General features: G+C 44.0%; 1 protein-coding gene across 1 annotated transcript in view; it reads left to right on the forward strand.

Moving 5' to 3' along the window:
• Window positions 1-2,453: 2,453 nt before the first annotated feature.
• Window positions 2,454-14,441, forward strand: part of ACSL3 (acyl-CoA synthetase long chain family member 3) — a 59,797-nt gene continuing 47,809 nt past the window's right edge. Inside the window, exon 1 of the mRNA XM_080670868.1 lies at window positions 2,454-2,705. The gene's annotated coding sequence lies outside the window, so the exon portion shown is untranslated. The remainder of the gene's footprint in view (window positions 2,706-14,441) is intronic.

Genomic DNA, 14,441 nt, shown 5'->3' on the forward strand with positions numbered 1-14,441 from the left:
TCTCCTGGTTTTACATTGGGATGATTCTGGGAAATGCTAGTAGTAGTTTGCTATATAGTCACAGACTATTTCTTGGACCCTTAATGAAACAGATCATTAGGTGTTCATGAGAATTAAAAAATCATTTCCTCTTCAGTGCTTCTATAATTTGGAGAAATAACCAAATGATAAAAGGAATCTTCTAGATGTTTTCATTCAGTTGCCATTATAGTTTTTGAATTGAATTTTTTCTAAATAGTAGGAAAATGAAGCCAAATTCCATAATCCTAAAAAGCTCTAACTAAAAATATACTGAAACCTTTCTAAAAGAAAAGCAACTGCCCTGACCAGTTTGGCTCAGTGGATAGAGCGTCAGCCTACGGACGCAAGAGTCCCAGGTTCGATTCTGGACAAGGGCATGTACCTTGGTTGCGGGCACATCCCCAGTAGGGAGTGTGCAAGAGGCAGCTGATTGATGTTTCTCTCTCATTGATGTTTCTGACTTTCTATCCCTCTTCCTTACTCTCTGTAAAAAAATCAATAAAATATATAAAAAAAAATAATAGAAAAGCAACTGCTCATAATTATTTTACTTAAAAAAACAAAACCTCTAAGATTAGAAATACTGCATTTCTGTTTAGCCTAAGCAAACAAGATGAGAATTTATAATTTTAATTTCAAGAAATATTTTCTTTTAAAAATATATATAACATATATATAATACATAGGTGTATGTGTATACATAAATACATACATGCATTTACATATTTATTTTGTAATAGGAATAGATAGTAAAAAAAACAAAGATAATGAAGAAAGATGCTAAGATGTTGCTGGAATTTGACTAGTCTGCTTTACATTTATTAACGGAAAATTAAGGTTTAATATTGTTTTTCCTCCCTTGGAAATTATTTTTCTAGAGGCTTTTCCTGGTCTTGGAGCTACTACTTCTAAAATATACTTCCCTCTGCATGCAGAATGGTGGTAGTCTTTTCAGGTAAGAAATTCTCTATTCCATTTATGTCAGGGTCTATCCTTTAATAGCGTTTCCACAGAATGGAACATACAGTATTTTCTAGTGGAAGAACAGGTTGCCCGAGTCAGGTATCCATTGTTGTCTGTAGCTAAAGTGACCTGGGCCCAAGGTAAGTGAGCTTGCTTTGCTCTGTGAATCATCACTCCACCTAGTTCAAGTTCAGGCGGCTTCCCAGATTTTGAGATTCTCCTGGGAATTGAGCCCTTGCTTTAGCCTGAGGCTGGCTCAGGAAGGCCACCTTTCACCTATTTAACGAAATGTTTTGAATCGTAGCAGTGAGATATGCTACTCAAATGGCTATATCTAGCCCCATCACTACTTAAAAAAAATCAAAACTCTTCAAGTCAGTTTTATTTCCTGTGTTATCAAATAGGATTTAATGTTATAACTAAATAATATGTTGAATTAACAACAACAAAAAAGCCCCTGTGTGGGTGGGAAGAGATCAACCAAAGAACTTGTATGCATATATACCTAACCCTTGGACACAGACAATAGGGTGGTGAAGGCCTGGGGCAGAGGGCGGGCTAGAAGTCGTCAATGGGGGAAAAAAGGGGGACCTCTGTAATACTTTCTACAGTAAAGAAAAAAAAAAAAAGCCCCAACTACTACTATTTAGTTGTCATTTGTCTTTTGTGGGGGTTTTTGTTTGCTTGTGGGGAAGCAGCCTACCTGCCCTCAATGTCTTTTTTCCTTTCCGAAGTGTCTGAAATGATATAATGGCAAACTCCATACAGAAACATTTTTAGATAATAAGAATGTCCAAAAACAATAATCTGGAGTAAACTTTATCATTTGAAAACAAGTGCCAATCTTGCATAAATAGTGAGTGCATTTAGAGGAGATGGGCTCTTTGCTGGGTTGGTTGAAGCCAAAACAAAAGAAATAATAAAGGAACATGCCTTGAATTTTTGCGCCCCCCCCCCCCCCCCCCGCCTCGCTGATGGCGTTTCCAAAAATCATTTTGACAAAAATGACAGAAATTTATGCAAGAACAGGATAACGAATCCAGTTAAGAATGAAAATAATATGCATATTATGTCATGATCTAGATGAAGGCTTTACAGCAATAACTGCGTTTTCAGTTCTCTTTTTGGGGGTGGCCTTTTCCACCCCAGGAGGGACGGCCCTTCCTGCAGATCCTGAGGGACCCACCTCTCCTCGGCTCTAGTCGCGACCGCAGAACCTGGCGCCCCTCCTCCCGCCGCCGTGGCCCCTTCCTTCTCGGTCGACCCCGTTCCCGCCCCGCGGCGGCTGCGGCTGCGGCTGGGTCCCGTCCACCACGGCTCCGCCAACTGACCCGTAGTAACCCCGCTCCGCCCCGGGCCGCCCGCCTCGCGCTCCCCGCCGGAATTCGATAGGCCCAGCTCCGCACGCGCCACCGCCCGCGGGCCAATGGGCGGCGGCCTTTCTGCATATGCAACGAGCGCCGGCCTGGGGAGCGCGTCCCGGGCGGTTCGGCTTAACAGACGCTGGTGTGCCGGCGCCGGGAGCGGCGCTGCAGTGGTCGCCGCGGCCGGGCCGGGACGAGGCGGCGACGGCGGACGGGGCAGCGGACGGTCGCCCCCTTGCATTGCGGCCGCGGCGGCTGCGCCAGGGTCTCCAGGAGGCGGCGCGGGACGTGACTGCTCTGGGGCGCAGCCAGGCCTGTGCGGGCCCGAGGCCGCAGGGACCGGAGCCCGGCGTCGCGGTGAGTGCGGCGCCCGTTGTGAGAGCGGCGGGGCCGGTGGGCGGTGCGGCCTCGGCGTGCGGTCGGGCTGCGCCCGAGGGCGGCCCCCGCGCGGAGGAGGAGCGCGGCCGGCCTGGGGTCCCCGGGGCCCCGACGTGGCCGCCGAGCCCGGCTCCGGGGGGGTGCGCGCAGGCGGCCGCCGGGTCCCGAGCCGGCCCGCGGCGTGGGGACCAGCTGCGGGGCAGAGTGGGAGGCACCTCGGTGGGATCCGGGCAGCCGGTGACGTGGGGCCTCGGCCAAAGCGCCCACGTGAGCGGGTCGGGGGGCGGGGACCGCGGCCGGAGACGCGGCGCTGTCCGGTGGAGGAAGGATGCACGGGGTCTCCCGGCGCTTTGGGGATGGGGTGGGGTGGGATGGGGGCTGATAACTTGGATTTGATGGGCTCTGACGCGGTCCCTGGGAGGAAACAGTCCGCAATTTTGGAAAACCTTGCTGGAGGGGTGGGTGGGAGTGTCTTGCTGCGGGTGTGAGAAGAAATTGGGTGTGTGAGGTGGATCGACCTTAGTATTTGTTCTGGCCACGATCTGTGGTGATGGGACTGGAATGAAGACGGATCGATGTTTTGGGGTCGAGAGAGAGAGTTGGTTTACTTTTTCCTAAGTGCGTTTTAATTACATACCAGCAATAGAATGGGTAGTACCGAGGGCGTGCTCACTGCCAGAAATTCTGGGGGTAGGTGTTATTATCAGGCCCGTTTCATAGATGAGGAACCCAGGCAGTGAGTCATTGAACTGGTTTGCCCAGTTTGGTTTAAAAAAATGTGCTCTACTTGTATATACGACCCCTCAAAAATAGCATGGTCGGAACAACGTCTTTAAAATTATATGGAAGCTAGAGAGGGAATAGGCCTTGTGAAAGTGATTGCAGCTGAATTAAAATGTCAAGCAGGTGACATTTATTGAGCCTTTATAACATACCAGGCACTGTACTAAGAGCTTTATGCATGGTATCTTTATATCGTTAACCGTCCTCTAGGTGGTTATTCCCATTTTACAGCTGGAGAAACTGCAGTCTGGACGGGTTAACTTGCCCCAGATCACAGCAAGTGAGAAGAGAAGTCGGAATTCAGAGTATCCTGTCTAAACATCCAGAGCTCTCACCTCTTATTACTATACTAGAGGCCCGGTGCACCAGATTCGATTCGTGCTCTGGAGAGGGGGGGGGTCCCCTCAGCTGCGCAGTCCGGGACCCCCAGGGGATGTCCCCCCCCACCAGGGGGCGGGGAGGGGGAAATCGGGCTTAGGCCCGCAGTCCAGGACCCCTCGCTCCTTACTGCCTCCTGCAGCCCCAGCGGTGAGCCCAGCTTCTGGCTGAGCTGTGCCCCCCCTGTGCAAGCGCACTGACCACCAGGGGGCAGCTCCTGTATAGCGACAGGTTGTTCTGTCGTTTGGTCGATTTGCATATTAGGGTTTTATTATATAGGGTTTATTATACAGGATAGGATATAGGATAGAATAGGATAGGCTAGGATAGGACTAGGCTGCCTCTTCCTTGGGCTGCCTGAATAGTTGCCACAGCAGGATTTTTGTTTGGGTGGTCAAGAGAACTAGGTTTCATGATCAGGACAACCTTTTTTGTCTCCCCAGATTAGTCCCCAGAGTTGAAGGGTGCTGCTGAGCTACTCCTGAAGTGTTTCAGAAGGTTATTACTAGGAAGAGGTGTTGTGACATGGGAGTCTGTTTCACAGACTTTATTCTTTTGTTTTCTGGCATCTTCCTGTGCAGTTCTGACCCTGTGGATTAGTAAGGCTTCTGTAGTCACTCTGGCATTTTCTGTCAGGCTTTTCCTCTTGTACAGAAAGAGTTAATTTTGTGGGATGGCAGTGTTGTTGGGTATAGGGCAGAGAGGTCCATTGTATGTAAGGGTTGATGTGACAAGTCACCTAGTGTCTTTGGGTCTCAGTTACTGGATTGGTAAGACATTTGGACTGGATGATTTAAAGCTGAGCTATTCTGTGAGTAAAATGTCCTTGAAGGAAAGAAAGATGGAAGAAATGAAAGATGGCAAATTATGGGGAAAATCATGCCATGTTTGGTTTGGGGGAGTCAGATCTCAAAGTCTCAAGTTCTTTCTCATTGTTTATGTGCTTCCCTGCTGTCTGGTTCTGCTTAAATGATTAGTTCATTCCTCATTCAATTAATCAGTGAGAGCCTTTTGACTCCTGTTGTGTGTCAGGCCCCATATAAGATGCTGGGATACAGTAGTGAATAGGATTGGTGTGATCCTTGACATCACGGAGGAAACCAGAAAACCGACATGAAGCAAATCATCATATGAATAAATATAGAAATACAAGTTATGATGTGTAGTGAAGGAAAAATAGTGTGTGAATGAAGATTATAATGAGGATTGCGATTTAGATGAAATCTAGGCAGTTATTTGAACTGATGTGGTGAGATTTTACTGGAATGACCATCTTGCATTCTGAGGCTATGATTAAAGGTACTTAATGAGTTTGAGAACCTTTGAGCAGTATTTGTTCCTAATCAGAATGTCACTCACATTGAAAGATATGAAAATCAGATAGGGAACTTTTTCAAGTAGTCATTCTGCCTACCTTCAGGGTACTTAAAGCTTAAATATTTCTGTAATGCTTAAGTTTCCCCCTCTGAAAGTGAACTGTTGGGAAGCAAGAATCTTTATGTGAGATTTGGACTTGAGGATGGGATTTGGATGTTTTCAGGGAAGCCAGGCCCAAAAAGGTGACAGGATTTTCTAACTTTAGATAAGCTACATCATTATTATCAAAAGTATCAGTATAGTTTACACTTTACAGAGTGATTCTCACCTCTTAGGAGATAAAAATGATGACATGATTTGGGAAATGTAAGCGGTTTAACATGTGAATATTTCAATTGAACATGTATTAAGCCAATACAAATAATTTATTGCAGTACATTTACTAAAGGCCACCTGCATGCAAAGCATTGTGCTAGGTGTGCCGTGGGGAATAAATAAAAAGATGAATTTGAGGAAGTCCTTGCTTTCAAGGTTTAATTAATACTAATACTCAGATTTAAGTGTTGTTTTTCTCCCCTTTTTCAAAGTACTATCATGTTAGCCCATTTGATTCTTAAGAGCCTTATATCATGAGCACAAATATTTCTTTTTAATAAATCTTTATTCAGATTATTACAATTGTTTCTCCTTTTTTCCCCCACAGCTCCCCTCCACCCAGTTCCCACCCCACCTTCTGCCCTTACCTCCCCCCCACTGTCCTCATCCATAGGTGTATGATTTTTGTCCAGTCTCTTCATGAACCCCCTATACCCCTTTCCCCCTGAGAATTATCAGTCCACTCCCTTTCTATGCCCCTGATTCTATTATATTCACCAGATTATTCTGTTCCTCTGGTTTTTAATTCACTTGATTTTTAGGTTCTCTTGTTGATAGATATGTATTTGTTGTTCATAATTTTTATCTTTACTTTTTTCTTCTTCCTCTTCTTTAAGAATACCTTTCAGCATTTCATATAATACTGGTTTGGTGGTGATGAACTCCTTTAGCTTTTTCTTATCTGTGAAGCTCTTTATCTGCCCTTCAATTCTGAATGATAGCTTTGCTGGGTAGAGTAATCTTGGTTGTAGGTTCTTGCTATTCATCACATTGAAAATTTCTTGCCACTCCCGTCTGGCCTGCATAGTTTCTGTTGAGAAATCAGCTGACAGTCGTATGGGTGCTCCCTTGTAGGTAACTAACTGCTTTTCTCTTGCTGCTTTTAATATTCTCTCTTTGTCTTTTGCTCTTGGCATTTTAATTATTATGTGTCTTGGTGTGGTCCTCTTTGGATTCCTTTTGTGTGGGGTTCTGTGCGCTTCCTGGACTTGTAAGTCTATTTCTTTCACCAGGTGGGGGAAGTTTTCGGTCATTATTTCTTCAAATAGGTTTTCAGTATCTTGCTCTCTGTCTTCTTCTGGCACCCCCATAATTCTGATGTTGGTACGCTTGAAGTTGTCCCAGAGTCTTCTTACACTATCTTCAACTTTTTGGATTTTTTTTTTTTTTGCTTTTTGCTTTTTCGGTTGAGTGTTTTTTGCTTCTTTGTATTTCAATTCTTTGACTTGATTTTTGTGTTCCTCTAGTCTGTTTTTGGGTCTCTGTATAATATTTTTTATTTCAGTCAGTGTATCTTTGATTTCTAGTTGGTCCTTTTTCATATCCTCGAGGGTCTCGTTATATTTATCGGCCTTTTCTAGGATATTCTTGAAAAGCCTTATAACCGTGGTTTTGAATTCTATATCCAGTCGTTTGTTTTCCTCCATTTCATTCGTTTGTGATCTGATTCTTTGACGCCGCATTTTCACTGCTTCCCTGAGTTGGTAAGGTAGATTTGTGTGCTAGGTTTCCAATATGGCCCAGTGGGTTGCCTCCCCAGTTAACCTGAGGTGGACACTCTTGATGCACCCCTTTGTGGACTGTGTGTACAGCCTTGTTGTAATTAAGTCTTGATTGTTGTTGGTATCACTGGGAAGAATTGACCTCCAGGCCAGTTGGCTGTAAAGATCAGCTGTGTCTATGCTGGGAGAAGTTCGGTGCTGGAGACAGCCTTATAGGATTAGACTTGCCAAATTGCAATAGCCTCTGTGCTCAGCTTGGATGGGGTGGAATCTCAGTCTTGGCTTCCCATCAGCCTTGCCCTTGCGCGCACTTGCGCGCCTTCAGACCTCTGCCTTCCCCGGCTCCCGAGTCTCCGCCCGAGAGTCCAGACTTCCCCCTCAAGAGCCCAGACTCCCCCCACAAGAGCGTGGGTTCCCAGGGGCTCGCCTGGAACTGGGGTTCAGTGCAGTCAGAACTGGGGCTCAGTGCAGTCAGGAGCCTCTGACTCCCTTCCACTAGGGAAAGCCTGTGGCAACCTCCGCAGCCTTTGTGCGCACTGGCACGCGCGCGCCTTCAGACTTCTGCCTTCCCCAGCTCTCGAGTCTCCGCCCGAGAGTCCAGACTCCCCCCGTAAGAGCATGGGTCCCCAGGGGCTCGCCCGGAACTGGGGTTCAGTGCGGTCGGGGGCTTCCTTCCCCCTTCCGCCAGAGAAAGTCAGTCAGGCTTTCAGCTGCCTTTCCTCTCTGTGCGCACAAAGACCCTTTGCCGTACCTCCAATTCTCTGTGAGCTTTTCTCTTTCCTTCTAGTTGTAGAATTTTCACTCAGCCAGCTTTCCTGTGGTTCTGGATGGTGTCCGTTCTGTCTTTTAGTTGTAGTTTTGAAATTGTTGTGCAAGGCAGCAGTTTAGGTGCTTACCTATGCCGCCATCTTGGTTTCTCCCTCCATGAGCACAAATATTGAGAAAATGGAGATGGAGAGGTAAAATCTCAGACATAGCGATTAATGGTGTAGGGGAGGGAGAAGGAGATGGAGATTTCTTGTGATTACTAGTTTACCATTTTGGAGCCATCAGTGTAGAGGTGATGGCTGAAACCTGGCATGAGTGAGATTGCCTTTGCAGAGACTACTAGACTAATAACAGGAGGAGGCCTGGGATGGAGCTGGGGAGAGGAGGCTGCCTTTGCAAAGGAGACCTGAGGAGTGGCCAGGGGAGAGGACAGCCAGAAGCAGGTGTCCCTGCAGCCACGGGGAGGAAGGGGTGAGGAAGCGGTTACTACTGTGGAGTGCGCCTGTGAGAGGAAAATTGAGTACCATCCATTGGATTTAGTAACTGGGAAAGTGTGAGTTGAGAGGGAGAGGTTGAATTCAGTTGAGGAAAGTGTTGTTACTTGTTAGTACGAAGTTCCACAGGCTAGGAGGAGCGCCACCTCTTCTGTAGTAATAGAGGAGACAGGCCTGTGACTGACCTGATACAAATCAGTACCTTATCTTGGAGCCCTGAGCAATTTCCAAAAAATTGCCAAGAGCTGTTCAATTCCTATAAAAATCAGCCCAGTTTTAGTTCACTCATGATAGTCTTTTTAGAATACCATACTTACAGAAGCATTTCTTCTCTCTCTATCCTTTAATTGATATAATAAAATCTGTACTTATATAATTTGATGAATTGGACAAGCATACATCTGTGCAGCAATCACCACTTCTAAGTTTCCCTGTGCCTCTGGTTTTGTTTTTCTGGTATTTTGATTCTGGTGAGTGAGCAAAGCCATTATATAAATAAAAGCATACATCATTTAGAGGGGACTGGGAAATATTAATCACCTAAGGACAAGAGTATTCAAGCTGTATCAAGGTGGGTACAGCATGTGGTTAATGTTGAGTGAGCAATACAGAGGGCAGAATAGCCAGAGAAAGGTCAGCTGAGCAAAAGGGGGAAATAGGCTAGATTTGAAGGAAGGGTTGAGTCTGAGGAAGGTACTCAAATGGGGATATCCAAGAGCAGGATTGATGGGTAAAATGGAGGCATCAATGTTTTGAGGGACCAGGGAAGCTGTGAGGATAAATCATCCCAGGAGAGAAGCAGAAAAAAGGTTTGGAGGACAAACACAGTTAAATCCTGGCATAAATTCATTTATTTATTGCTTCCTTCAACGTAGAAAGTAACTGCTGAATGGATTGAAGGTCCTAGGAATGGAAGGCCCTAGACCAGCCTTGGGCAAACTACGGCCCGCGGGCCGGATCCAGCTCTTCTATCCGGTTCTCTTGCTCTCCCCTTCGCTCCTTTACTTTGAATTTATATTAGTTCACACAAACACTTCATCCATGCTTTTGTTCCGGCCCTCTGGTCCAGTTTAAGAACCCATTGTGGCCCTCGAGTCAAAAAGTTTGCCCACCCCTGCCCTAGACTGAGCAGCCAGCAGGTGAAGAGAGCCATGTGGGCTCTGAGTTGATACAGGAAGGGCATTTGGGTTCTGGCTCAGGTTGTTTCTAATCCTGCTGCTGTGGCTTTCGGTGGGCACTGCCGTGTGACACTGTGCACAGCAGGCCTGGCAGTGTGGCATTGTCCCTGCCATTTAGCCTGTCTGGAGCTCGGTTTCCTTGTCTGTAATACTTTCTTGTTCACCAGAGTTATGATCTGCTTCTCCATCAGGGTTCTTTTTCTTTTACCTCCCTTCCACCTCTTCATTTTACGTGGCTCAGACTTTTTGTTACCTATGCTGTATTTCTCTGTTTTAGGTTTCTTTGAAATTTTATTAGTTTTGTGCACTTCCCCCTTTGTGTTCATTGATGTGTTTACTACTTGGAATTCACTGGGATTACTTGCATGGGTTTTATTAAATAATAACTACCCTGCTGCATAGTCTTAACCTTTTAAATATTATTTTAGTTCTAAGTTGATTTTGTAGGTATATAATTGTTTATTTTTCTGCATCGATTTTTGAGTTTTATTATATTCATTATCATTTTGGTCAAACTTGTAAAAATTCCTACTTCAACCACAGAAGTTTCTTATTTGTACTTACTTTACTTTTATTGGGACTGCAGTGATCCTCATTCTGGACTTTTACTTTGGCTTTTATTTTTTACTGTAAGACTAAAACAGCCATAAACCTTCTCTTCCCCTTGAAGACTGACTTGATCTCTGGACTTATACCTCCTGTTTTAGGGAAGGGTGAGGTGAGGAATTTATTTTAGTTCCAAAGAAAACCAGAATGAATTAATCTGAGCACTTTACTTGACATAATTTTAATGTAAACAGAATTAACATTAATTGAAACTATATCACATGGATCATAATCATGGAATCATTTTTTACATATTCACAATATTTCCCTAAGTCATTTTCCATTTGCATTATATAACTTCCCATATTGCTCATGTGCTAGAATCTAAGAATTTGTATTCATCATTTATTCTGAAACTCGGTCTGACTTATATAGGTTGATGCCTATTTAGACAACGTAGTGCCTTCCTTAGAAATTCAAAATATTTAGTCTGTATATCGCTTTCTGAGGCATAAAAAGAATACCTGTTCTCTCTAACAGCATTTTGAGGGAAGTGGGAAGCAATAGCTGGCTGGGAGTGAGGTCAAGGAAGGCAGTATAAGGAGAGATTGGTGTGGTCCAGAGGAGTGACAGCAGGCTTGAGCTTGGTGCAACACTATTGCTTGAATCCGAAAATCTGGTTCTCTCATTCTAGTTTTGTGACCCCGGCAAATTAACCTCCGAGTTTCAGTTTCTTTAGGATAAGGATGATGTCTGTCTTATAGGGTACATGTGCTCTTGGGTGTGCATGCAACCCATCTCTAGGTGCTGGGAGAAAATGTTAGAAGTTTTATTTCTTAATTTAAGAAATCTCTATATTTTATGCATGATATGTGATATTTACAAAATGCTAGAATAGTATATATACACAGTATTGAAGGAACACATGTTTGGAATGCCAGCAGTTTTTAATTTTGAGAAGGTAAGCTAGTAGATAAAAGCTAGGCTCATGCTTGGAGGCAGCTTTAGAGATGAATTAATTTTGGGATGGGGTTGAAGAGCTTTTGGTGACTTGGCTCTGGGAAATGAATTGAAATGTATTGGATTTAGGGATGTGTCTCTGGGAGTTCATTTGAAAAATGGTGGACGTAGTAAAACTGGCATGTGTAATATTTGAATTATGAAAGTCTTAAACCGTATGTTCTTACACTATATCATGTGTTAGAAGATTACATGGTAGAAGTTTGCAAGGGATAAAACCCAGAAACATGAGTCAGTGTTAGAGAATTGCTCTTGGTACATGGATAGTTTACCCACAGATAACTGAGAGCTGACTGTATGCATGTTTAAGTTAATAATATTTATTTGTATTGTATGAAGCCAGAGGACAGGCATGTTAACTATAGGTAATTAATTAGTTTTGTGTTTCTTGTTAATTTCAAATTGCTTTATAAAATGATAATTGTATTTGCTGTCTTTTCTTTTTAGATAAGTCTAAAACATAATGTGTTCCTTTTGGGCTTTTTTGGGGGGAGAGTAGCTGTGTGTAATGCATCCCTCCACTGCAAAGACAGCTCTATGAGGACAGGGATATTTGTGCTTTAGTCACCCAGTACCTAGCATATAGAAGATACTTATGTTTGCTAAATGACTCAATCTTTGCATCTCTGTCACCTAGCACAAAAATAGATGTGAGATAATCAGTAAATGTTGGTTAAATTGAGTTGAAAGATGTGAGCACAATACTAGAAAAGTTTGGAAGGCCAATAACGTGACATTGAAATGACCAGTATGCACTTATTAGTGGGAGCACAGGAATTCTCTAAGAGCAGACTCACTGTTGATAAAGTATGTATTTGAATAGCTAGCATGTTGAGTAATATGTACAGATATAACTTAAAAATTATGTGATCAAGAAGGAAAAAAATATGATGGATTGTTTCAGTACAACTGTTTGTTGTACTTTAATATAACTACTTGCCCCTTTCTCTGTAGCTTCCTGACAATGTCCTCATGGCTTATAGGACACTTCTCTTGGCTTCCTTACCTTTCTTAGCTGGCTTTCATAGTCTGTCCTTAATCCTTATCTATATATAAAAAGCCTAATACGCTAAGTGTCCAACCGTTCGTTTGACCAGTCTCTATGATGCGCACTGATCACCAGGGGGCAGACGCTCCCACTGATGGGTTAGCTTGCTGCTGGGCTCCGGCCAATTGGAACTGGGCGAGACGGGCCGGATACGCCCTGAAGCCTTCCCGCAGTCCCTCCCTGGCTGGGCAATCTCCCTCGGTCCCTCCTCGCCTCTAAAATATTTCTTCTAATTAATTTCCTTTCAATGTGCATGAATTCGTGCACTGGGCCTCTAGTATTTTATAAGTGAACCAGAGGACCGGTGCATGAAATTTCGTGCACTTGGGGGGGGGGGTGCCCCTCAGCCTGGCCTTTGCCCTTTTGCAGTCCGGGAGTGGGGGATATCCTTAGTGCTGCTGCAGCACTGCTGCTGAGGTGGGAGAGGCTCCCACGTCGCTCGCCAGCTGTGAGCCTGGCTTCTGGCTGAGCGGTGCTCCCCCTGTGGCAGCGCACTGACCACCAAGGGGCAGTTCCTGTGTTGAGCATTTGCTCCCTGGTGGTCAGTGCGTGTCATAGCGATTGGTTGTTCTGCTGTCGGGCCACAACCGGCTCTCCGACACCCCCAAAGGGGTCCCACATTGCGAGAGAGTGCAGGCCAGGGAGGGATGTGGGAGGTTGGCCAGCCTGGAAGGGACCACGGAAGGGCTCCAGGGTGTGTCCAGCCCATCTTGCTCAGTCCTGATAGGCCGGACCCCAACAGCAAGCTAACCTGGTTGGAGCGTCTGCCCCCTGGTGGTCAGTGCATGTCATTGCGAGCAGTTGAGGGGCCTTAGCATATCATTAGCATATTATGCTTTGATTGGTTGAACGGCCAACTGGATGACCGGACACTTAGCATATTAGGCTTTTATTATATAGGACATGCAGTTGATTCTTGAGCAACTTGGCAGGGGGTGGGTTAAGGGTATAGTTGAAAATCATCAGAAAACTTTTGACTTCCCCAAAACAACTACCATTAGCCTACCATTAACCAGAAGTCTTACCAGTAATATAAACAGTTGATTAACATACATTTTGTATGTTATATGTATTATATAATGTATTCTTACAAAAAGGAGGCTAGAGAAAAGAAAATGCTATTAAGAAAATCATAGGAAGAGAAAATAAATTTACAATACTGTATCTTTGAAAAACCCATGTATTTATTGAAAAATCCATATGTAAATGGACCTGCACAGTTCATACTCTTATTATTTTTGAGAGATTTTTTGGTTTTGACTCTATTATGGAGAGAATCAGTGATGACTCTAAAATCTACATCTTTAGCTCTGTCTACATCTTTAGTCCTGTATTTCTGACAGTATCCTAACTCTATTCTTGTCAGTGCTATACACTTAATAGCCAACCCCTCTACACATGCACTCTCATAGGTTTCTGTTCTTTCTCCTGTATTTCTTATATCTCTTGTCAGAAATGTTGACATTAATCTTCAAATTTTAATATTCACACCTCTTATATCCTATTGTCTTACCTCAGAAAAGTCTCTACAGTTGGTCCTTCTGCTTCTGGAACTACTGCCATGAACTCTGGACCTTTTCATTCTTCTCTTGGGTTCTTGTAATAGCTACATACCTGGAATCCTTTCTAGTCTCTTTTCTGTGGTGACCGAAGTAATCATTCTGAAAAAATAAATTTGGTCAAATGCCTTGCTTAAGAACTTATCTCATTCTATCTACAACATGTTTCTATATTCCATTTGCATTTCTAAATCCCCCCATATTTCCTGTCTTTCAACTATGTCAAGGTACTTGCGATTTCTTCTTCTGTGCTCTTTCATGGCCCTGTGTGTGAGGCAGGAGTGGAGGGAGGAATCAGAGCACACAGGGATCCATTTAGCTCTGTCTGTGGGACCAAGGAGGACTTCATGTAGAGGCTGCAGCTGAGTCTTGAAGTTCAAGGTTACTTTGACAATCTGTGTAGCTCCTGGGCAAGTATGCACTAATTCTTGTTCCAAATTTTATTAGCTAGTCTTAAAGATGTTTTCTTCCAGATAGACTTTGGGGTTCATGTATCAATTACTCATACAAAACAAACAAGTAACCAAGTCCTACTAAGATTTTGTGATTGGGATTGTATCTGGCTTAGAGGTTAATTTTGGTGGAATTATATTTATCCTTTCTACCCAGGAACTAGTCTGTCTTTCCATATTTTCAGGTCTTTTAGTTTCTTTCTGTAGCAATGTATATATGTATGCATGTATGAGTATAAATATATATATATATGTGTGTGTGTGTGTGTATAATACATTTGTTTAAGATGTGTAC

Source organism: Plecotus auritus (genome assembly GCF_963455305.1).
Source record: "Plecotus auritus genome assembly, chromosome: 5".
In the NCBI taxonomy this organism is placed as follows: Eukaryota; Metazoa; Chordata; class Mammalia; order Chiroptera; family Vespertilionidae; genus Plecotus; species Plecotus auritus.